The following is a 26787-nucleotide window of genomic DNA, read 5'->3' on the forward strand; positions in this document are numbered from 1 at the left end:
TAAGCCTCGTTTCACTTTTGTTATTGTCTTCAGTTTCCCCCATGCAGTGTTAGCAAAAAGGACTTACTGTCTTTATTGTAAAGAAAGTGAGATGTGACTTTTCATTAGCATTAACAGCAATTTAACCTGTCACCTATCATATCCTGGTCTATATGCTCAGGACAGAGAGAGCCTGGTTTATCAGACCAGGCCTCTAGGCATCTTCCCAAATATATAAGGAATCAAGGGCTCATTGGGCCCTAATATTATAAAGATATTTCCCTGCAGGTTTTGAGCTGGAAGGGCTAGTTTTGCCTCTGCTGGTGTCCTCAGATTTTCTAGCCACAGGGTCAGAATTAACAATGCCCAGAATTGCCACTTTCTGAGTGTGTACCAAGTGGCTTGTTTCCCTGACTGTAAATCACCTCTCATTCTCTTTTGTGTGCAGAGATCTTTGGAAATATTGAGATTCAGTGTGTGCACTGGAGCTTGAGCTAAAAAACGAGAAATAATGACACACTGCAAAAAAAGTCCCCATGATTATCTTAACAAAATATCCTCTGGTTTCTTCCGGTGACATCTATACGAACATAATCCACTAATCTAAATTTGAAACTTTTATCTAATTATGATGTCTTAGGTTCACACAGCAACACATGCTTCAAGGTGCTGTGCTCCTTACTGCCACTCTGCTTTCACTGATGTCCTTTTTTTTTTTTTTGCCTTTTCTTGTTTTGCCCCTCTTTGAAGGCCCAGCTCATGTATGTAGCCTTCTCCTGTCAATTAAATGTAGGCAAGATACTCAATTGTCTGGGTTATCAAGTTGCCCTGTGTTCCTTATTCTGACTCCCCATCCTTGTCCCATTCGAGCTTGTGTCCTTTTTACTAGTTGTGTATGCCTCTCATCTTGCTGGAGCTCTCTGAGATCAGGGACTATGACTCATTCATCTAAACATGGAAGGATGTGATTTTCTGTTTTCTTCCCGAACTTGGTTCCTGCCCACTCCTATTTCTTATGGGAAAAGAGATTTTAGAAGAATATTGGGTATTCCAGATTTCTATAGAGAATGATTTTTTCTTTTCTTATTTTTTAATTTTTTAAGGTTCATAGTAGGTATATATATACATATTTGTGGGGTACATGAGATGTTTTGATACAGACATGCAATATGAAACAAGCTTATCATGGGGAGAGGGGTACTCATCTTCTCAAGCATTTATCCTTTGAGTTACAAACAATTTAATTACACTCTTCAGGTTATTTTAAAAATGTACAGTTTATTGACTGTAGTCACCCTATTGTGCCATCAAATAATATGTCTTATTCATTCTTTCTATGCCCACTAACCATTCTTATTAACAAAGCAGAGGCTTAAAGATGCTCCTCACTAAAGTTTACCTATTGCCATCCAAATTGGAACCAGGGTGAATCCTAACAATCTCAATGATAAATAATAGGTTCAAGGTTAAGTTAGAGCCTTTGAAGAAGTGAAGAGGAGTAGAAACTGAAAGAAGAAAAGGGAACAGGAAATAAGGAGCATTTGGACCCTGTCTATGGTTATGGCTAAAAGGACTGATAGAGTTTGGCTCTGTGTCTCCACACAAATCTCATCTCCAATTGTAATCTGCACGTATCGAGGGAGGGACCTGTAATGCCCACGTTTCAAGGGAGGGAACTGTAATCCCCATGTGTGGAGGGAGGGAGCTGTAATCCCCACATATCGAGTGAGGGGGGTGATTGGATCATGGGGCGGTTTCCCCCATGCTGTTTTTGTGATCGTGAGGGAGTTCTCATGAGATCTGATGGTTTTAAAAATGGCAGTTTTTTCTCCTGCTCTCTCACTTCCCTTCTGCCACCTTGTGAAGAAGATGCCTGCTTCCCCTTTGCCTTCCACTATGATTGTAAGTTTCCTGAGGCCTCCCCAGCCATGTGGAACTGTGGTCAATTAAACCTCTTTTCTTTATAAATTACTCAGTCTTGGCCGGGCGCAGTGGCTCACGCCTGTAATCCCAGCACTTTGGGAGGCTGAGGTGGGCGGATCACCTGAGGTCAGGAGTTCAAGACCGGCCTGGCCAACTTGGTGAAACCCCGTCTCTACTAAAAATACAAAAATTAACTGGGTGTGGTGGTGGGTGCCTGTAATCCCAGCTACTCCAGACACTGAGGCAGGAGAATAGCTTGAATCCAGGAGGCGGAGGTTGCAGTGAGCCGAGATCATGCCATTGCACTCCAGCCTGGGCGACAAGAGCAAAACACCATCTCAAGTAAATAAATAAATAACTCAGCTTCTGATATTTCTTTATAGCAGTGTCAAAATGGACTAATACAAGGACTGAATATAGTCTCAGTAGGCAAAATAAAATTATCAGTACTCTCCTTTGGGACCTTGTTACATGAGATTATATCCTGTCTGGTTATAGATTGTATCTGTAAACCCTTTGAAAATAGTATGGGACAAAAGAGTAGCGTTTAATAGATAGATATGGATAGAGAGCCAGAGAGATACATGCTGTAGGCACTTGGTACCTAACAGTTGTGCAATATAAATATTTGACAAATTCAATGGCTTGCAATTCCTGAAAAAAAAATTACAAACATCATTTCATCCTGAGTTCATCCTCAGTCAAGTGAGCATTACAGAGTGGCTTAGTGTAATCCTCTGCTTGAGATCAGCAGATTCATTAGCTCAGACAGGTGGAAAAGAGTAAATACATGAGCTGCTAGACTGCAGCAAAAGCCTGCTTCTCTTGTTCTCGCTCAGTGGACCCGGGCACACTGGCTCTCTGCTCAGAGTCCCTGTGTTTGAGGGATGGCTTAGTATAGCTCAGTTGCAACATGATGACACTTGCCTAGGATAAAGGAAGATGGAAAGGAAGATGGAGCCACTGAGCTTGCAGTGGGTGGGACATGACAAGTATAGCTTTATTTATTTGGACTGAAAATCACAGCTGGAAAGTGACTTGGACTATGTACCCATATACATCATCGTGGGCTGCAAATCGCCACAAACTTTTAGACAATACTTTGGTAATATTTGTTAAAAGTACAAATGCGTAACTTTTCAGCAAGCAGGTCATCTTTTTTAAAGAATACATCCTATAGAACTAATAGCACCAATGCAGTTGTGTGCACAATGATAAGTATGTAGCTATTAAAAAGAATGAGTTATTTACATAATGACCTGAATGATGTATGTTATACTGAGCTTAAATGCATATGACTGAGATATACACACACAAACACACACACACACACGCTCTCTCTCTCTCTCTCATGGACACAAACACACACACACATATATATGTGTATATATAGATATATATATGAATTTTTCCATTATCAAAGACTGCAATAACAATATATATGTATTTATGCATATTCTTATAAGCATAAAGGAAGGTATAGAAGGAACTTTCTAAAACCAGATTAGCTGTAACATCTCTGGCATTTATACATAGATAGTTCTTCCCAGTTCTAGAGAAAAAAAACTGAATCTCAAAGTGGTTATGAACATTTTCCACAGTAATAAAACTGGAAAGAAGAGGAGATGGAGCTAAAATACAGATAAATCTGTCTGAACTACACTGCTTCCTATAAGTTACACTTTTATTATTGTGTGTGTGTGTGTGTGTATTGTGTAGATACTTGTGAAGTGGTAAAATGGCTCATTTTATACTTTGTAGAAAGAGGTTGCCTTTAGAGCTGGAAAATCTGGGCCTAAGTCCTTGCTGTGTCCTTTATCTCTTTGATTCGAGCTACTCACTTAACATTTCTTTGTCTTTTCTTTCTTTCTTTCTTTCTTTCTTTCTTTCTTTCTTTCTTTCTTTCTTTCTTTCTTTCTTTTTTTTTTTTTTTTTTTTTTGAGATGGAGTCTGTCTCACTGTCACCCAGGCTGGAGTGCAATGGCATGATCTCAGCTCACTGCAACTTCTGCCTCCCAGGTTCGAGCGATTCTCGTGCCTCAGTCTCCCAAACAGCTGGGACTACAGGTGTGCACCACCACGCTTGGCTAATTTTTTTGTATTTTTGGTAGAGATGGGATTTCACCATGTTGGCCAGGGTGGTCTCGAACTCCTGACCTCAGGTGATCCACTGATCTTGGTCTCCCCAAGTGCTGGGATTATAGGCATAAGCCACTGTGACCGGCCTTCACTTAACATTTTTAAGCCATTATTCCCTCAATTCTGAAAAGGGAATAATAATTCCAGCCCACATCTCCTTACAAAATTGTTGTTAGAGTTAAATAAGATAATACAATACATATAAAATAGACTAGGCTATAAGCTTCATGTAACCAGGGGCTATCCATGTTTCTATTATCATTGTGTATCCAGCACACAACACAGTGCTTAGAATAGAACAACTGCTTCACAGTCCTTTTTAAAAAATGTAAAGTTTACTGAAGTATAATTTCCATGTAATAAAATTCACAAAATTTAAATGTAAAGCAAACATGTATACTTCTTTTTTTTTTTTTTTTTTTGAGACGGAGTCTTGCTCTGTTGCCAGGCTGGAATGCAGTGGTGTGATCTTGGCTCACTGCAACCTCTGCCTCCTGGGTTCAAGTGATTCCCCTGCCTCAGCCTCCCGAGTGGCTGGGACTACAGGCATGCGCCACCATGCCCAGCTAATTTTTTGTATTTTGGTAGAGACGGGGTTTCACCATGTTGGCCAGGATGATCTCAATCTCCTGACCTTGTGATCTGCCCATCTCTGCCTCCCAAAGTGCTGGGATTACAGGTGTGAGGCACTGCGCCCAGCCACATGTAACATTTTATAACAACTGCTTGATTAAGGTAGAGAACACTACCATCACCCAAGAAAAGTTCATGATGCCTGCCTCACCTGGTAAACACTGATCTGATTTCTATCACTAAAGAATAGTTTGCCCTATTCTAGAATTTTATATATTATCTTTTGAAGAACATAAGGTTTTAATTCTGAGAAAGTCTAGTTTATATATTTTTCATTTATTAATTGTTAATGCTTTAAACATAATAATTTTCGGTGCTATTTTGTAGTAAGAAATAATTGTTTACACCAAATTAACAAAGATACTGTCCTGCTTTCTTCTGGATGTTTTATAATTTTAGCTTTTACATTTTGGTCTATGATACAAGTTTAAATGTTTTGAATCCTGTAACATAAGGGTCACATTAATGTGTGTTTATGTGTGTGTGTGTGTGTTTATACGTCTGTTTATACTGGCTGTGGTCCCAGCCAGTTGTTTCAGTACAAGTTTTTGAGGAGACTACTCTTTATTTACTGGATTGTTTTGGCACCTTTGTCAAAAATCAATTGATCAAAATTAGAAAAATGCAAATCAAAACTATAAGGAGATGCCACTTCATACCCACTATGATGGCTATAATAAAAAAAGACAATAACTATGTTTTTGTGGGGAAAATGGACTCTTCATACACAACTTGTAAGAGTATAAAATGATGCAGTTGTTGGGAAAACAGTTTCGAAGTTCTCCAGATGTCAAGCATTAAGTTACCATTTGACCAAGCAATTACATTCTAGATACAGATCCAAGAGAAATGAAAACATACGTCCACAGGGAAATTCATACATGCATGTTCACAGCATCAATATTCATAAGAGCCAAGTGAAAACAATCCAGATGTCCAACAATTAATAAAGGGATAAATAAAATGTGGTACATCCATACAATGGAATATTATTTGGCCATAAAAAAGGAATGAAGTACTGATACGTGCCCAATACAGATGAACCTTGAAAACACTATGCTAAGTGAAAAAAGCCCGTCACAAAAGAAGACCACATATTGCATGATTCCATTTATATGAAATGTTCAGAAGAGACAACTCTGTGCCAACAGAAAGTAGATTCGTGGTTGCTTAGGGTTGGAGGAGATGTTTAAGGAAAAAGAAGACAGACTTTTAATCCTGTGGGGTTTCTCCTTGGAGTGATAAAAATATTCTAAAGTTGATTGTGTTGACTGTTACACAACTTTGTGGAGGTACTAAAAATAATTTAATTGTACAATTTAAATAGATAAATTGTAGGATGTGACTTGTTTATATTACTCCAGTAAAGTTTATAAAAATTATATATAATCAATTAATTATAAAACTACAGTATTCACGACACGATGGTATAAACATAAAGACATATATAAATGAAGCAAAATTGTATTTCTGGTTTATCTATTTTTATTTATCCATATCTATCTTTATGTTTATACCATCGTGTCTTGGATACTGTGGTTTTGTGATGATTAATGGAAATAGGGAATGTAAGCACTTGAACTTTGATTTTTCCCCAAAATATTTTTGACTATTTTAGATCCTTTATAATGTGCCATATAAATATTTTGAACTCAGTCTGGAAATTTCTACAAAAACGCTTGCTGCGATTTTCAGTGAGATTTCATGTGGGAAGAATGGGCATCTTAATAATATTGAATCTTTCAATTTGTAAATGAGAGACATCTCTTCATTTATGTAGACTTTTTAATATTTCTCTCAGCAATGACTCATTCCCACTAGTTTTCTATTTTTAGTATAGAGGATTTTAATGTTTTTGGTGAAATTCATTTTTTATTATAATTTTTTTTGTTTTCCAATCATTTTTTGCTGGAATATAGAAACATGAATGGCATTTGTATATTTACTTTATATCCTGCAATCTTTTTACAAGGGGACTTCAAAAAGTTCATGGAAACTATTATGAAAAACCTAAGCATGAATTTCAAATTATTTTTGCACCAAAATAAATTTGGACTAACTTGTTACAACACATCTGAACAGGATCTAGCTTGAGGCACTAAGTAGGATAAGACATCAGTTTCAAAAGAGCTCCTATCAGAGTAATATGAATTCTGCTCAAATTGAAGCAAGGACAAACATCAAGTTTATGGTGAATCTTGAATGGAAGAATGGTGAAACCATTGATCGTCTACAAAAAAAATGGAGACAATGTCCCAAATAAATTAGCGGTCTAGAAATGGATAACTTATTTTAAGAAGGGACAAAATAATGTTGAAGCCAAAGCCCACAGCAGCAGACCATCACCATCAAGTTATGAGAAAAAAATTAACATTGTTTGTGCTCTAGTTAAAGAGGACTGATAGTTAACAGCACTAACTTTAGCCAACACCACAGACATGTCTGCTGGCGCAGCTTACACAATTCTGACTGAAAAATTAAAGTTAATCAAACTTTTCACATTATAGGTGCCAAAATTGTTGTGCCCACATTAGCTGAAGACAAGAGCAGAGCTTTCAACTGAAATTATAAGCAAGTGAGGACAAGATCCTGAAACATTTCTGAAACCATGCAATGGATTCTCCTTGCCCACTGCCTAGACAGAGCTGATTTATCAAGACAAGGGAATTGAAATAGAGAGTTTAAGTCTCCCAGAGCTGGCTGTAAGGGAGACAGGATTTTTATTATTACTCTGATCAGTCTCCCAAAAAATTCACAGATTGGGGTTTTTAAGGATAATTTAGTGAGTAGGGGTTTGGAAAGTGGGCAATACTGATTGGTCAGGCCAAAGATGAAATTGTAGGGAGTCGAAGCTATCTTCTTGCACTGGGTCAGTTCCTGGGTTGGGACCACAGATCAGATGAGCCAGTTTATCAATCTATCTGGGTGGTATCAGCTGGTGCATTGGAACACAGGGTCTGCAAAATATCTCAACCATTGACATCAAAATTTTACAACAGTGACTCCTAAATCATAATTTCTAATCTTGTGACTAATTTGTTAGTCCTGCAAAGGTGGTCTAGGCCCCAGGCAAGAAGGGGTTTTGTTTTGGGAAAGGGCTGTTACCATCTTTGTTTCAATGTTAAACTATAAACTAAGTTCTTCCTAAAGTTAGTTAGATCTATGCCCATGAATGAACAAGTGCAATTTGGAGGTTAGAAGCAAGATGGAGTCAGTGAGGTGAGGTCTCTTTCACTGTCATGATTTCCTCAGTTACAATTTTTGCAAAGAAGGTTTCATTTCTTTGAAGACTTGTAACAGCAGATGAAACACGGCTTTACCAGTACAATCCTGAAGACAAAGCACAATCAAAGCAATGGCTTCCAAAAAGTCGAAGTGGCTCAGTCAAAGCAAAAGCAGACAGGTCAAGACCAAAGGTAATGACAACCATTTGGGCGGATGCTCAAGGCAATTTGCTTGTTGACTTTCAGGAGGGCCAAAGAATGATAACATCTGCTTATTATGAGAGTGTTTTGAGAAAGTTACCCAAGCTTTAGCAGAAAAGTGCCCAGGGAAGCTTCACTGGAGCAATTCTTCTGCACCACAACAATGTTCCTGTTCACTTCTCTTATGAAATAAGGGTAATTTTGTGAGAGTTTCTATGAGAAATCATTAGATATACACCTTACAGTCTTGATTTGGCTCCTTCTGACTTCTTTTTCTTCTTAGTCTTAAAAAAATCTTTAAAGAGCACCAATTTTTCTTCAGTTGATAACATAAAAGAGACTCTTTAGACATGGTTAAATTCCTAGGACCGTAGGTTCTTTGGGGATGAACTAAATGGCTGGTATCATCGCTTAATTAAGTGTCTTGGCCTTGATGGAGCTTATGTTAAAAATAAAGTTTATTATTTTTATTTTTATCTTTTAATTTCATTTTTCCATGAACTTCTAGATATCTCCCTGTAGATTCATTTACTAAGTCTAGCAATTTTTTGGTGTGTTCCTTATGATATACTATTCAGACAATTATGTTTTGCTTTCTATTTTCCAATTTTTATGAACTTCATTCCTTTTTTGTATTATTGCAATGGATAATACAATACTGAATACAAATTTTAAGAGTGAACATACTTTTCTTGTTTCCAATTTTAGAGAGAAATAATTTGGTCTTTAACCATTATGTACAATGTTGTCAGTAGGATTTTTTAACAGATGCTCTTTAACAAGTTAATAAAATTTTATTCTACTTACAGTTTACCAAGAGGTTTTATTTATTTCTTTAAGGAATGGTGTTAGACTTCATCAAATGCTATTCTTTTTCTATTAACGTGATCATGTAACTTTCTATTCTATTAGTGTGGTGGCTTATAATAATTGATTTTTGAATACTAAATCAAGCTTGCATGTATGGGATAAACCCTGCCTGATCATAATATATGTTCCTTTTGATGTACTCCTAGATTTAATTCTCTAACATACTCTTAAAGATTTTTGCATCTATTTTTATGAGAGATATTGATCTGCAAGTTTCTTGGAATTTTTTCTTTGGAGTCAGATCTTAATAGCATGATTACACTGGCCTTGTTCAAGAAGGGTGGAAGTGTTCTTGATTTCCTAAAAGTGTTTGTGTATTGGTCTTATTTCTTCCTTGAATGTTTGATACGCATCATGATGCTGATTAGCAATTTTTTTCCGAATTGATTTTCTCTTTTGCTTGCCTCTTTTCTATTCTGTTGATTTCTGCTCTTATCTTGAACATTTCTTGTGTTTTGTTTGCTCTTTAAGCTTCTTAAGCTTCAAGCTTCTAAAATTGGAGAGCAACATATAGTGCTTGATTTCAGTCCTTTTCGCTTTTTCTTAAATATTTAATTAGATTTAGAAAATTCCCTCTTGCAATGACTTAAACTGAATTACAAAGATTTTAGTGTTGTTTTTTCATTAGCATTCAATTCAAAATATTTTCTAATTTCTTTAGTAATTTATTCTTGGATTCTGGGTTATTTAGATGCATGTTATTTAATTTTCAAATGTTTGAGAATTGTCTGAATACCTTATTGTTACCGATTTCAAATTCAATTCTGTTGTATTCATAGTATATACTTTGTAAGATTTTAATATCAATAAAAATAAATTTAAAATAAATAAATGAAAATATAAAGATTTTAATTTCTTGAAATGTACTGAGACTTTTTTTGCCTCTCTTTCCTAACATGGTCTAATTTGTTGAACATCCCCTTCTGTACTTGGTCAGTGAGGTAAGGATAATTCATAGTGTGATTTAGATTATATGTATTTTTACTGATTTTTTTCTACCTGTTCTTCCCTTACTGAGAGTGGGATGCTAAAATCCCTGGCTATTCTTCTATAGTTGCTTATTTCTCACTCTAGTTCTATCAGTCTGTGCTTCATGCACTGGGTGCTTAGTTACTATAAGCATACGTGTTTTTGATTGGTATGTCTTCTCAGTAAATTGTTTCTTCCACCATTATATAATCTCCTCCCTTATCTCTCATAAAACTCCTTATCTTGATGTCTCTTTTAATTTGGAGTTAACATGGTCACATGTGTCTTCATATGCTTACTCTATGTACCCTGTATCCTTTTAATCTCTTTCTTTTCTTTTCTTTTTTTTTTTTTTCTTAGATTCAAACATATTTATTTTACTTCTTCACTTTAGGTAAAGATGCTTGAGTTAAGCATAGTTTCAGTTTAAGGCACGTTATCACCATTAGTTTGTGAAAGTCTCTTATCTTCTTTCTATGTATTCCCTAGTAGGCCTATTCCTCCCTCCTTCAATTGGCAGCCATTTTGCTGTTCTTTAATAGTATATCGTTTTTTAGGTAAGTTCTTGCAAAATGTGTATTATTGTTCTGTATGCATATGTATTTTTAATTTACATGAATGAAACTATACCTCTGTTTTTCTTATTTTCTTCACTGTGTTGTTTTTAAGATATATCCACATTTCTATATGTACATATAGTCCATTACTTATTGCAGCATGGTGTCCTGTGGCACATATCTACCACAATTCACCTCTTCACTCCATTCATACTGTAAATTATACATTGCTTCATGCCATACACACCATACATCTTCACTCTTCAGTAATAGACCCTACAATTGCCTTCAAATTATAACTATTCCACACATAACACTATAAACAACCTCATAGTGCTCTTTTCAGAACACTGGTTCCCACCCCAGGGCCACAAACCAATACTGGTCTGTGGCCTGTTTGGAACTGGGCAGCATGGCAGGAGGTGAATAGTGGGCAAGCCAGCCAAGTGCTCACATTACTGTCTGAGCTCCACCTCCCGTCAGATCAGCGGTGGCATTAGAGTCTAATAGGAGCACAAACCCTACTGTGAACTGCGCATGCAAGGGATCTAGTTTGCCCACTCCTTATGAGACTCCAATGCCTGACGATTTGTCACTATCTCTTATCACCTCCAGATGGGACCATCTAGTTACAGGAAAACAAACTCACCAATTCTACATTATGGTGAGTTGTATAATTATTTCATTATATATTACAGAGTAATAATAATATAAATACAGTGCACAATACATATAATGCACTTGAGTCATCCTGAAACCATCCCTCCACAATCTGGTGCATGGAAAAATTGTCTTCCAGAAAACCAGTGCCTGGTGTCAAAAGGTTGGAGACTGCTGTTTTAGAATATATGTAACTTTCTTGAGATAAATAGTTAAGAATGTAATTGTTGAGCCAAGGAGTTTCACTATACTTAATTTGATCAAGTATTGTTACATTAGCTTCAGAATACCTCTATTAATCCTTACATCCTTCAATAGGGTATGAGGATTAACATAGCCCCACATCTTTGCCAATTCTTGACATTATCCTATTTTTAAATTTTTGCTGATTGAATAAATTTTTTAAAAAATGTTATTGCATTCTTATTTAAATTGATATTTATTTGATGACTAATACATTTGAGCATCTCTGCATACACATTTTAGTCTCTTGGATTTACTTTTTCTATAATTTGCCCATTGTTCCATTGATGTGGACTTACTCAAGTTCCTTGTATATCTTAGATAATCATCCTTTGTTGGTTTTAGATATTTCAAGTATCACTTCCAAATCTGTCTTTTGTCTCTTAACTTTGTCCATATTGTTCTTTGTTGAACAGAAATCATTAATTTAATTTTTTATCAGATTCACTGAGATTTTATTCACATACAGCAAAATGCACTAGAGATATATGGTTCTGTGACTTTGGACGCATGTATACAGGCATGTATCAATCAAGATGTAAAATAGTTCTGTCATCCCAAAACTTTCTCTCAGGAATCTTTGTTGACAATCTTCTTCCCCTGTCTCCAGCTCTGGCAATCAAAAGTCTAATTACTGTACCAGCAGTTTTGCAGTGACCAAACTGTTGTATTAACAGAATAAATGTTTTAAGGATTATCCACATTACTAAATGTATCATCACTTTTTTACTTTTTATTTCTAAATAGCATTTCATTGTTCAGCTATATCACAGTTTGTTTGCTTATTCACCAATTGATGAACATTTTAAAGGTCTATTTAAAGGCTAAAGCTGGCCGGGCATGGTGGCTCACACCTGTAATCCCAGCACTTTGGGAGGCCGAGGTGGGCGGATCACTAAGTCAAGAGATTGAGCCCATCCTGGCCAACATGGTGAAATCCCGTCTTTACTAAAAATATGAAAAAAAATTAGCTGGGCTTGGTGGCATGTGTCTGTAATCCCAGCCACTCGGGAGGCTGCGGCAAGAGAATTGCTTGAACCCAGGAAGCAGAGGTAGCAGTGAGCTGAGATCGTACCACTGCACTCCAGTCTGGGTGACAGAGCAAGACTCGGTATCCAAAAAAAAAAAAATACCTAAAGCCATACTTCAGCCGAGCACAGTGGTTCATGCCTGTAAATCCCAACACTTTGGGAGGCCGAGTTGGTTGGATCATTTGAAGTGAGGAGCTCAAGACCAGCCTGACCAATATGGTGAAATTTCATCTCTACTAAAAATACAAAAATTAGCGGGCTTAGTGGTGGGCACCTGTAGTCCCAGTCACTCGGGAGGCTAGGACAGGATAATTGCTCGAACCCAGGAGGTGGAGGTTGCACTGAGCTGAGATTGCGCCACTGCACTCTAGCCTGAGCAACAAAGTCAGATTCCATCTCAAAAAAAAAAAAAAAAAGTCCATATTATTAATTTTTATGTGCCTCACATCTGGCCCTTTCTCACTTCCTAACTCACTTTCTTTCCCCACCCCCAGCCCTGCTCATTTCCTACTTTGCTTATCATTTCCTGTTTCTTGCTTCTCATTCACATACCCCACACTGCAAAGTAATGATGCTACCACACTGTAATTGTATGTGTGACCTCCAGTCCTTTGTGCAATTGTCATCATACCCTTTACTTCTAAATACTGTAAATTATATTTTTGCTTTAAATAGCTGGCTGTATTTTAAATAAATTATAAGTTGAAAAACACTTTTAAAAATATTTGTCTATTTTAAAAATGATTTCTAGTGCACCTTATTCCTTCCTGTAGATTCAATTTTCCATCCTTCTCTTTTGCCTGGGTATCATTTATCTTTTGCTTTCAGACATCCTTTAACATTTCTTACAGTGCATATCTATTGGTGACAAAGTATCTGTACTTTTATTTATCTTAAATTATCTGTATTTCACCCTAATGTTTGAAAAAAAATATGTTTTAGATATAGAATTCTGTGTTGAAAGTTTAAAACATTATTTTCATCACTACAAAGATATTATTTCATTATCTTCTTTTATCAGTTGTTTCTGATAAGAAAGTCTGTATTCCTTCCATTCCTGTTCCTGTGGACATGATATATCTGAGACTTTTGTGGTGCGGTAGGAGGTTAGTGGTCCTTGCTGCCTTGAAGAATTTCCCTTTATCTTTGGTTTTCAGGAGTTTCACTATTATATGCTTAGGTGTGGTTCTCTCCTTATCCTGCTTGAATTTTGCTAAAGATTCTTGAACCAGTAAGTCAGACTTTTTGTTTATTTTTTGTCTGATTTTTCATCAACATTTTGAAGACTTCAAACGTTATTTCTTCATTTATTTTCTACTCCAGTTTTTCTTTTTTATTTCAGGTGATGATTCACATTACCTCACAGGTCTCTCAGGCTCTGTTAATTTTTCTACCAAATTTTTATTGCTATTTTCCAAATTGGATAAGTTCTATTAATCTGTCCTTAGATTTGCTGACTTTTTTCTTCATTTCCCAATCTGATCTTAAGCTCCTACAGTGAATTTTTCATTTTAGTTATTTTGCTGTAGGATTTCCAAATTTCCATTTGCATCTTTTTACTGTAATTTTATTTTTCTTTTCTGATGAAGTGCCCTCTCTTTGTTAAGACCACATTTTCCTTTAATTCTTGAATATATTTATAATAATGCTTTATATTCTGTCTTCCACTTCCACCATGGACCATCAGGTTCAATTTCTGTTGACTTTTTTTCTTTATCAGGAATCACAGATTTTTGGTTTTGGTTTTTGTTTTACATTTTTTTTTATTTTACTTTTTTACATTTTGGAAAGTCTAGATTTTTATATTTTTCCCCTGGAGAATGTTGACCCTTTTCTTTTAGCAGTCAGTTCAATTACTACCTGATCATCTTAAACTTATATAGGCTTGGCTTCATACTTTGTAAGTGGGAATTTGTGTACAGTGTTTCTCAAATGATTCAGTACTGTTGAGGCTCAAATTCCTAGAAGATTGTTTTAGGACTTGTTTTATGCTTTGTAAAAATGAGTGTAGGATAGGTTTTATTCTAGGGCATGACAGAAAGGTCTAGTCATGACCTTTCTGTGATCTCTGCTGAGTGGCAGGTATTTTAACAGGGTATGAAGAAGATCTCTTTAGTCTGACAGGGCCTGAATTATAAAGTCTTCCAGCTGGCTCTTCTGTGTGACTGATTATCCTCTAGTATTTTTGATCTCCTATTAACCTCACAGCAGCTGAGACTGGGCAAGTCTTGTGATCTTGACCTGCCTATGTGCATCTCCGTCCTCTTCCAGGGACTTGTGTGAGACCTCCTTGTAGACTCCTGGGCCTTCCTCTCTGCAAAAGTTCCTCCTTTCCCATTCCCTTTTCATCAAACGTTCATGTTACCCACGAGTTCCCCTCAAATCTAATCTCAGAAGTACTGCTATATCATTCTTGGAATTGTTTCTGTGCTGCTTTAGGAAATTGTTCCTTGTTAGAGAGCTGGGGGATTGTGGTGATTGCCTCAACAGTTTTCCTTCTGTTTGAGATTTCATGCTTGCGTTGCCTACTTAAGAACTATTGTCTCATAAATTTTATCCAACTTTCATGTTGTTTAGTTGAGAGGCCTAGTTTGGTGCCAGTTTACTTATGGTCAGAAACAGAAGTCTCTGCTGCATGAACCTTTATTGAAAGGATAAACTAATAAATCAGTGAAAGAAGTCGATACTTCTATTTATATGACTCACCAGATAATGATGACTTTCTAAATATATAATGCCCTCACCCTGTCCAGCTGACATAATCACCTGAACCTACCTATTCTTGGGGCAAGGGGTAGGCAATTTGATTCCAGAAAGAGATATACCTCTTACCTCACTTAAATTATGACTCTATTAAGACTCTTCTGTCAAATGTGGTGTGGAAAGCTCTCATACTTTACAAGTGAAGATTACTTGATCCTAAATATAAGTTTGTAGATGAGACAACGGAACTCAATATGGACCCTGAGGCTGTGTAAAATCTCCACTCTTATCTTGCTGGTGCCACTCTTATCTCATTCCTCTTGTTTAGAACTTTAAGTTGTACCGACTCACCAGTACACTGTATGATCATCTACCCATTAGATGACACTGGCCCTTCCATGCCCCCAATAGCCACTACCGTTCCTTACTTCTATTCTAGACTTTCCTCCTTTTCTGTGTCTTTCTAGTTTTCACTCTTCTAAATATTTAGCTTGATTCCCATTTCCAGACTTTTTTTTTTTTTTAGTTTTGACCAGGGTTGAACATAAATTAAATCCTTACTGTTAAGGACATTCATGGCTAAAAGGCTAAAAATTAGGGAAATTCTCTTTTTCTTGCTGTCCCTAAATTAATATATATATTCTTTTAATATGGCAGTAAAAAAAGAATCAGAAATTTTCAATAGACATCAGCCAAAAAGTTTTTCTTCACTATGCCCTTTTCTTTGTGTACTTGAAATAATATTAAGTAATGATTTCAAAAACCCTTCTTTGTTTTCTAAGCCCTCTTCTGTTACAATTTATCTCCTTATGTTGTTTTAGTTGTTGAAACAAGGAAGATTCCCACCTCTTTTGTCTCCATCAGTCACAGTCCAGCTCCATGAACATGACCTACTTTGCTAGAATTTAAGGTTACCTATATCCCTTTTGAAACCCACAATGATTAATGATTATCCAACTTTTACCTTCTTAATTTGGAAGATCTTTAATAGAAATACTATGTATAACCAAGCAATAAATATTTTTATAATGTTGAGCAAGAGATATTAAATGTTACTTAACATTAATACCTTTTGCTTTTGCCTTGCTATAATGTAAGTTGATTATTTCCAGGGAGTGGGATGGCTCAAGCCTTTCTTCAGGAGTGGGACTAGGGTGAGGCAAGTGAGATACCTAGGGCACAACATTTATACAGGCGTTCACTCTCAGAATCATGTAAGCACCAATTTTAACCTGGTAACAGCTGATCAAGCCAAGGCCATCTTTTACAATGTGGTGAAAACTTGTCACATAGCAAATAATCCAGTACCTCCACTAACCACCACACTTAATTTAGCACAATTATGTCAATCTGTTTGGATTGTTTCACAAACTCTGCCATCTACCGGCTGGCCAGTACTTTCCTTTCTTCCTTTCTTTTTCCTCCTTTCTTCAATTCTTCCTTTATCTGTTGTCTTTAAAATATCAATTCAGCTGCATCCATGTCCCTACAAAGGACGCAAACTCATCCTTTTTAATGGCTGCATAGTATTCCGTGGTGTATATGTGCCACATTTTCTTAATCCAGTCTGTCACAGATGGACATTTGGGTTGATTCCAAGTCTTTGCTATTGTGAATAGTGCCGCAATAAACATACGTGTGCATGAACTGAACAATGAGATCACTTGGACTCGGGAAGGGGAACATCACACACTGGGGCCTATCATGGGGAGAGGGGAGGGGGGAGGGATTGCATTGGGGAGTTATACATGATATAAATGATGAATTGAAGGGTGCTGACGAGTTGATGGGTGCAGCACACCAACATGGCACAAGTATACATATGTAACAAACCTGCACGTTATGCACATGTACCCTAGAACTTAAAGTATAATAAAAAAATAAATAAAATAAAATAAAATATCAATTCATACTCAGTTTTATAACAGGCACTCTTGTAGGTACTGGGAATACAATGATGAAAAAGATTAATGTCTCTGTTCCCATGGAAATTGGTCTTTGGGAGAGAGGAATTAAACATGTAAAAACTTTGATTTTAATAATTTCTATAAAAAATAGGATAATAGTATTATATTTATTTAATATATTTAATAGATGAAATTTCACGGACATTTTAATCTGGGTGGTCAATGAAGACCTCTCTGAAAAGATGACTTTAGATGATACTGAATAGCTAAAAGTTGTCCTAATGACAATCATTAGGGAAAAGATTTCACAAAGAGAAAACTATAAGAACGCATACCCTAAAGCAGGAACAAGTTTTGCAGGTTCAACAGAAGGTACAAAATTCTTGTTTTCTGAAAGTCAGGTGAGTGAGCACCAGACTATTAGGAAATGTGGATAGTAGGTGCCAATCATGTAGGGTGCATGCCCAGGCAGGGCTCTCCATGCTCCCCTATCAGTTTATAATTTTACATATGATATTGAAATTATTTTTAGATCTCCCATACTTCTGATACAGGATAGAAGAGTAGAGAGACAGAAAAGATGAGCCAAGTTGAACATCTCGATGATATTGCTTCTCCTATTGTGTGGTGATAGAACTGATTAATAAGACCCTTGTCCTGCATAAATTATCTTATGAGTAAATATATATCTAGAAAACCTGGACGTAAAGTTTAAATGCCAATATGTTTAGGTGTTAAATGAATTTGATAGTAGCGTTTGGGAAAATAACTTGATTGTAGTCCAGGGAAGCCAAAGAAAGTCTTGTGATTTGAGGTGTATGCTTCAAAGCTAATCAGACTTCTAAGCTGAATAAACATATGATCTCATTTCCCATGTAACTTTCTGCAACTTACTGGAAAATTCCAAGAGTCAGAAATTTTATCTGTAAAATAGGAATATGACACCAGTCAGTCTCAGTTTGAGCAGAGTAGAAATATAAAGGATTTAATTTAGAAAATAAAATGCTCACAAAACCTTTGGAAAAGCTGAAGGAAAAGATTTCATGTTGAGCTTCCAGGAATGATGACTGCCTGATAAACACTACAGAGTAGCTACTGCTACAGTAATAAAGAAACTGGTAATTTGGAAATTGCTATCTGTATTAGTTGTCTACTGTTGGCTAGCAAATTACCACACCTGTAGTGACTTAAAAAGCAACATAATAATTATCTCATGACTTCCATGGAGCAGGAGCTCTGGGTAATCACAGCTGGGGCCTCTTCTCAAGGTCTCACATGTATGCAATCAGAGTGTCTCATTCAAGGCTCTGGGTCCTCTTCCAGGCTCAAGTGGTTGTTTGGTGTGGAGATTGTAGGACCAATTTAGAATTTTGCTCACCACACTGCCTATCTGTTGGATTCAGTACTACACTGCTTTAGCCACAATCCCCTCAAGCAAAATACATCTCCTGTGCCCTGTATGCTCACACTCATAATGTTACTGAATGGATGATTTATTCCACCCTTGCTCACCCACTATGGTATTGGTAACAGAAGCATTACACAGCTTTTAAATATACCTGCCAGCAGAAACAAGAGATATGCAACTTTTACTTCCTCTTAAATATCATGCAGATGGCCAGGCATGGTGGCTCACACCTGCAATCCCAAGACTTTGGGAGGCCGAGGCGGGCGGATCATGAGGTCAGGAGATTGAGACCATCCTGGTTAACATGGTGAAACCCCGTCTCTATTAAAAAAATGAAAGTACAAAAAATTTAGCCGGGTGTGGTGGCAGGTGCCTGTAGTCCCAGCTACTCAGAAGGCTGAGACAGAATGGTGTGAACGTGGGAGGCAGAGCTTTCAGTGAGCCGAGATCGTGCCACTGCACTCCAGCCTGGGCGACAGAGTGAGACTCCATCTCACAAAAAAAAAAAAAAAAAAAATCATGCAGATGTATTGTTCTGAAGGACTTTAGGAGATATCCAAAGTAGTAAGATAATCTAGGAAACTGAGAATTTAACTTTCCATCTTTCTGTTTACAGTAAGGAACAGTATAAGGATGATGGAATAAAACTGATCTAGCCAGTTTACAATCTTTACCCACTTTTCACAGGGCTATGGGGAATAGTATATGAATAACCCAGGAATTAGTATCCAGTGCCTTGGCTGGCAGTGTGCAATGAGTAAATGTTAGGTCACTTCTCATTTCATAAGACTAGACTTAAGATGACACATCAAGGACAGGTAGAAATCATAATTCTACTTCTGTTAACTAAACTTCATTGAATGCTTACTATGTGGTTGGTATTTTTCCTGTATTTAATATCCATTAGCTCATTTGATTCTCACAGTAAATCTATAAATTAGGTACTATTCTTCATGAGACATGAAGAGCTTAAGCAATTTGCTCAAGTTCACAGATCAGAGTCAAGATATGAGCGGAGGCAGTCTGGTGCCTGAATTCATGAATGAACTACCTACCACCCATAGAGATTTCCTTAGATTACAAGAGAATTGCTCTTCTAAGAGTGTGAGATAATGAAGTCTAACAATAGTTCAATAATAGACAATCAACCCAGGAGTTTTGATTCATGTTTGTATCAGGGCCCACATGGTACAGTGCCAGGAATCTTTTATACCCATTTCCTGGGTGGCATTTTAGGTGGCAACCCTAATATAAAGACTTCTCAAATCAGAACATCTCGTTGTGAGTCCTTAGGCTCACAGATGTGGTGCACTCTAGATATGGTCAAGGTAAAATCACTTGCTCTTCCATGGATTCCAATACCTGCTTGCCATCTCTATATTTTTCTCGGTTGTGTTTCTCCTTTGAGAGAAACTTCACTATTCACATCTCCAATTTCACTAAACATCATTTAATACAGAAAATAGGTGGTAGAACATTGTGTCAGAGCAAGTTCTTTTCATTCACTTATTTGCATATATAGTCAATTCCTCATTCATTAGATAAGGAATACATGAGGACAAAATCAACACTAAGAATTCAAAGATTACTAATAAGCTATATTTCACAAGGACAGGCATGCACATAATACAACAGAGCAGGGTGTGCCTATGTGTCTATTAGATTGTACAACATTTTACTGAGAAATTTACCCTGTCTATATGATGCATTGACTAAATCCTTGTCAATTATCTAAGTCCAGGAAATTAATTTAGATGTCATTGTATTATTCCACTTCATAAATGAAGAAGCTGAGACCCAGAAAAGTTAAGGAAATTTTACCTTTTACTTTTTTGTCTTTGGACCAGGCTCACAGTAATAAAGTGGGGGTTGAAATTTTGGAATGCTAAACTCTGTGGTCTTGAGTATATGACTCACCTTCCCACTATGTTAAATATAAATGTCAGTCTTCTAAGCATTGGTCTCAATACTGCATGTACTTTGCAAAATATGAAGTGTTGTACAATGTATGACTTAAATGTGGGTATTGCGTATTCCTACTTGTCTGCCTTTAAAGGAATCTTTGTTTCTGGGAAAAATGGAATGGATTAGATACTCTTAAAGAGTACATTGTTGTTTAGGACTAGTCAGTGTTTTTCTTCTTTTTTTGCTTATAGCATCTGGATTAGTCTATTCTCACACTGCTATAAAGCATTACCTGAGACTGGGTAATTAATAAAGAAAAGAGATTTAATTGGCTCATGGTTCTACAGGCTGTACAGGAATCATGGCTGGGGAGGTCTCAGGAAGCTTACAATCATGGTGGAAGGTGAAGGGGAAGCAAGCACATATTCACATGGCCAGGAGGAGAGAGTGTGAAGTGGGAAGTGCTACATACTTTTAAACAACCAGATCTCATGAAAACTCACTCACTATGACAAGAACAGCACGGAGAAAATCTGGCCGATGATCAAATCATCTTCCACAGGTCCCTCCCCCAACACTGGGGAATACAATTCAACACAAGATTTGGGTGGGGATACAGAGCCAAACCATAAATGATATGAATGCTCCCATGGCCCCTCCCAAATCTCATGACCTTCTCACATTTTAAAACAAATTATGCTTTCCCAAAAGTCCCCCAAAGGCTTAACTCAATCAAACATTAACTCAAAAGTCCACATCCAAAGTCTTACCTGAGACAAGGCAAGTCCTTTCTGCCTATGGACATGTAAAATAAAAAACAAGTTAGTTACTTCCAAGATATGATGGGGGTACAGGCATTGGGTAAATGCACCCATTCCAAAATGGAGAAATTGGCTTAAACAAAGGGGCTAGTGGCTCCATGCAAGTCTGAAACCCAGCAGGGCAGTCATTAAATTTTAAAGCTTTAAAATAATCTCCTTTGACTCCATGTCTCACATCCAGGCCACAGTGATGTAAAGGGTGGGCTCCTAAGGTCTTGGGCAGCTCTGGCCCTATGACTTCTTAGGGTACAGCCCTCATGGCTACTTTAACGGGCTGGCATTGAGTGCCTATGGCTTATTAAGCTGTGCAGTGCAAGCTGCTTGTGGATCTACCATACTAGGGTTTGGAAGATTGTGACCCTCTTTTAATAGCTCCACTAGGCAGTGCTCCAGTGGGGACTCTGTGCGGGGTCTCTGACCCCACGTTTCCCCTCTGCAACTGCCCTAGTAGGTAGAGATTCTCCATTAGAGCTCTGCTCCTGTAACAGACTTCTGCCTGGACATCCAGGCATTTCCATACATCCTCTGAAATCTAAGGGGAAGCTCCCCAGCCTCAGCTCTTGCCTTCTGTGTAGTCACAGGCCTAACATCACATGGAAGCTGCAAAGGCTTGGGGCTTACACCCTCTGAAACAATGGCCCAAGTTGTAACTTGGCCCCTTTTAGCCATGGCTGGAGCTGGAGTTGCTGGGACACAGGGCACCATGTCCCAAGCCTTCAGAGGGCAGTGGGGCCTTGGGCCTGGCCCAGGAAACCATTTTTGCCTCCTAGGCCTCCAGGCCTGCCATGATCAGCTCTGAAATGCCCTGGAGGCATTTTCCCCATTGTCTTGGCTATTAACATTCAGACCCTCTTACGCAAATTTCTGCAGCCTCGAATTCCTCCTCAGAAAATGGATTTTTCTTTTATGCCATGTCGCCAGGCTGCAAATTTTCCAAACATTTATGCTCTGTTTTCCTTTTAAATATAAGTCCCAATTTCAGATCATCTCTTTGTGAACACATATGAATATACGCAAAGCAGCCAGGCCATATCTTCAATGTTTTGCCCCATAGAAATTTTTTCTGCCAGATACCCTAAATCATCTCTCTCAAGTTTAAAAATTCCACAGATCTCAAGAGCAGGGGCAAAATGCTGCCAGTTGGTTTAATAAAGCATAGCAAGATTGATTTTTACTCCAGTTCCCAAAAAGTGCCTCATCTCCATCTGACACCACCTCAGCCTGGATGGACTTCACTGTCCATATCACTATTGGCATTTGGTCACAACCATTCAACAAGTCTCTAGGAAGTTCCAAACTTTCTTTCATCTTCTTGCCTTCTTCTGAGCCCTCCAAACTCATCTAACTTCTGCCTGTCACCCAGTTCCAAAGTTGCTTCCACAGTTTCAGGTATTTTTATAGCAGTGTCCCACTTCTCTGGTACCAAATTTCTGTATTGGTTCATTCTCACCCTACTATAAAGAAATACCTGAGACTGGGTAATTTATGAAAAAAAAATTAATTGACTCACAGTATGTCAGGCTGTATAGGAAGCATGCCTGGGGAGGCCTCAGGAAACTTAAAAATTATGGCAGAAGGTAAAGGGGAAGCAAATGCCTTTTTCACATGGTAGAGCAGGAGGAATAGGGCAAAGGAAGAAGTGCTATACACTTTAAACACTAGATCTTATGAGAACTCACTTCACAAGAACAGCAAGGGGGAAATCCACCCCCATTATCCAATTGCCTCCTACCAGGTCCCTCCCCTAACACAGGGAATTACAATTCAACATGATGTCTGGAAGAGGACACAGAGCAAAACCATATCAGCACCCTAATTTTACTTTGGAAAATGACTACATCCTCATTTCATGTTCTTCTGGTGGGAATGTCAATCCCAGGATTACAAGTGTTTGCTTCAAGGCTGGGGAGATGTCCTAAGGCTAATAAGAGCCCTTGCCCTAGCACCTCCTCACTCTCAACCCAGGGTTTTGGCCAGAGCTATTGAGAATGATTATTTTCTAAAGATAGACCTTGGAGTGCCCATGCAACTGAAATGCAGGTTAGTTACTTGCTGCTTGCAGTTAACAAGAGCAAGGTCTGGTATAAAGAAAGTGATTTACTCTAAAGCTAGCTTAGGGGAAGTTATACAGGCTTCCCGCTTTAAGGGTACTGCTTTGCTTTTGGATAAGAAAGAAGGCACTTTTTAAAATGCAGGGGAGGAAGAGAGCAAGGAGGGTGGTCCATATGCTAGCTCTGGTGCTTTATCTACTGGGCAGTTAAGCTGGTTGACTGCTGGTGCCTTCCTGGGCAGGACTAGTTGGAAAACTCCCCAGGTGGGAGAGAGTCTTGTATCTCTTGAGGCAGTCTCCTGGTGGGAGGGAATCTCATAGAAATGGTCTGTTATCTCTCAAGGTAACCTCCTAGTGGGTGAGAGTTTCTTTCCGGAACTTGTAAGCAGTAGTTAGATGAACTTGCCCTGGAGTGACTGGTGAATGGGAGGTAAAAGGCTATATTTGCATTTCTAAAGGGCAAAGTAGGAAGTGGGGAATTGGGAGGCAAAGTCAAGAAAAGAGGAAAAAATTATTAAACTATCTTTTAGAAAAATGGTGGTACTCAGTTACACCCAGTTGTATAGGGCAAATTATTTCCTTTTTATATATAAGTTAGTTGATGTCCTTTTATCCCCCTAAAACTTTGCACATGGTCATCTCCTCCATGAATGGTAGATTCCTGATAATATCAATGCTTTATTCATAGTAATTTTTCTCACACAGAGTACAGTCCTCAGAGCATGGGAGACTTTCAGCAAATATCTACAAATTGACAGGAGTTTATTTTAATACTTGCAGATACTGACTTCTTTAGGGCAGAGAACAAGTCATCCTAAGTACTCAAGGGCTTAATGTGTGGGCACCCCATTACATCATCCTCACACCTCACCCTGGCACATCCAACCAAAACGGTGTTCAACACATATCCAGCTTGTTCCAATATTAAAAGAGCTCCTCTCACCAGTTGCTACTGAGCATTGAAATGTATGTTTATGCTCAGAGAAAAGGCCTATTTTTTTTTTTCTTAATGTAATTATGTTCAATAGTCAGGTATCAAAGGGAAGGGGGAGCTCTAACTAAAATGGGTGCTAAGTAATGACTGGTGTGTCCTTTGCATTTCTAACGCTCTCTTGTCTCAGAGGAAGGGAGGAGGAAGGGGAGGCATAAGTGAGCTGCTGAATATTTTAAGACTGATGAACAAATGACTTCATTATGGAAAAGATTGCTGCTCCTCTTGTGTAATGTCATAACTTTTGGTATAATTCAGCTTTTAAAGACTCTATAGGGAAGGCTGACTCTCAGAACAAACTGCCATTAATATTTAACACACACATACACACCAAAAAATATTAGCCCCTTAAGCTTTTATGAAGTCTTTATGGGAAAAAAGAAGACAAAACTACAAGCGAAGTCACAGTTCCAAATAAAAAGCAACAGTCTTAACTACAGCAACTGTGGGGAGAATTAAGAAACCAATTTCAACTTTGAGTTCTTATGTCTGCAATAAATAACTATTTAAGTCCTTGGGAAATGACACAAATTCTTTTTATTTTTGTTTTTTACTTTCTATTGATTTGATTTCTTTGGTTGAGAGTGCAGTTGCAGAATTATAAACTAATGATGTAACAACTGTAATTGTCACCAAATATGACCTACCACTGACCTGTATATTTTATTATAAATCAGTATTTCTTTTTAGAATTAGAGTGCTAGATATGTAGCATTGTAGAGTAAGTCCTCCCTCTCCTCTCACCCCTCAACCAAACTGGAAATGTTGCCTAATTAGATCTTGAGCTCCAAAGCTAGGGCTAAGCTGGAATTTTCTTGCTCTCTGTTTAATATCAAGGCCCCCAGAATCCTTGCCCTCAGTCCTTGCTTGTGTCATTCGTGGGGACATTGGTAGGTAGTTCCACGGATATAGAGAGTTATATTTAGACAGCTAGGATGTGTTTGGTTGGTACCTTCACATAATTTCCATAAATAAATAAATAGTAGTAAATAGTGTTTGCCCGAAAAGGCAATTGAGCTGAAGCACTGAAGGTCAAAATGCGAAGCATTGAAGGTCAAAATGCAAAGCACTCTGTGAGGATTTTTTAAAAAACAATTTTTATGTTTTTAAATTACCAGATAACATTGTATCTTTTTATCATGTACAACATAATGTTCTGAAGTACATATACTTTGTGGGGTGGTTTAGTCTAGTAATTAACAAATGCATTACCTCGCACCATTTTTGTAGTAAGGACATATAATATTCACTCTATATTTTTCAAGAATACAATATAACACCATTAACTATAGTCATCTTGCTGTACAAGAGATCTCTTGAAATTTATTCTTTCTATGGAGGATTTCTGTTCTGAGTCTCTTTACTTGGTGGCAAAGGACAGAATCAAAATAGTGTGGACGAAGAACTCTCAAAATGTTAAAGGCGATCATCGCTACTAAAAGCCCCTTGGGGCTAAAGGCAGAGACAGATGGATGAGGAAGCAGCAGATTATGGCAGCTGATTCACCGCGGCAGGTGTTGAACTTGGACTCAGCTTTGGTTTCCAGCCAGTTACTTACCTTTCTGTGTTCTCTTACTAATTTTAAAAGCTGTGAAGTTGTTATGAGCCTTGAGAGTTGACTGTCAAATGCCATTTAATTTATTATAGTTTCTTGATTTCTTCAGACACTATATAACGATATATTCATTCTTCAATGCTAAATAACAGTCATTTACATGTTGCATTCTGATCTTTTGGTAGACACATGATTCCTATTGTTCATTTGCTGAATTATTCCTCATTCATCAAGATCAATTATTTTCCCTTATAGATAATAGTAAAAGTAATGATTATTAAAACAGCATAAAACAAAAATAATCAAATGATCATTCAGTGACTGCTCAATACTCCTCAGGCACTTGGCTAAGCACTTTGATTTGGTTGCATCACCTGATCTCCATAACAACCCTATGAAGTAAATTCTCGATTTTATCATATATAAAATGAGGCTACTCAGAAAAATCAAGAATTTAACCAAAGCTAACACAGTTATAGGGGCAGTGCCAGGCTTAAAACACAGGTCCACTCATGTGATTCAGAAGCTGAATCCTTAACTGTCATGCCATATGTAAGGGCTGACAGTTCTCATCGCAGTCCTCCTGCTGCCATATCAAATGTGTGCCTCCATTACTGCATTTATCATATTGTATCACAATTGTTGTTTTTAGTATTGTTTTAATGTTTTGAGCCCATGCAGTCATCACTGAGAATGCAGGCACAGAACAGAGCCTGTTTTCTTAGAGGTCACACCTAAGCTTGAGCTCCTGTCTTTCTGCAGCTACCACCTACCTGTTCTTGCTGCTTCAATTCCTGCCCTGTTTCAGGGTATTTTCCACAATGCAGCCAAAGTAATCATTCCAAAATCAAAATCTGATCATGTCACTTGCCTGTTTCAAACCAACCCATGACCTCCATTGCTCTTAGGACCAAAATGGAAATCATTAGTACAACTTACAATATGATCAGACGTGGTCCCCATGCATTCAGTGCCTTCCCTGAGACAACTCACCCTGTTCTTTGCTCCAGTCACACAA

Source organism: Piliocolobus tephrosceles, chromosome 17, assembly GCF_002776525.5.
Source record: "Piliocolobus tephrosceles isolate RC106 chromosome 17, ASM277652v3, whole genome shotgun sequence".
Taxonomy (NCBI): domain Eukaryota; kingdom Metazoa; phylum Chordata; class Mammalia; order Primates; family Cercopithecidae; genus Piliocolobus; species Piliocolobus tephrosceles.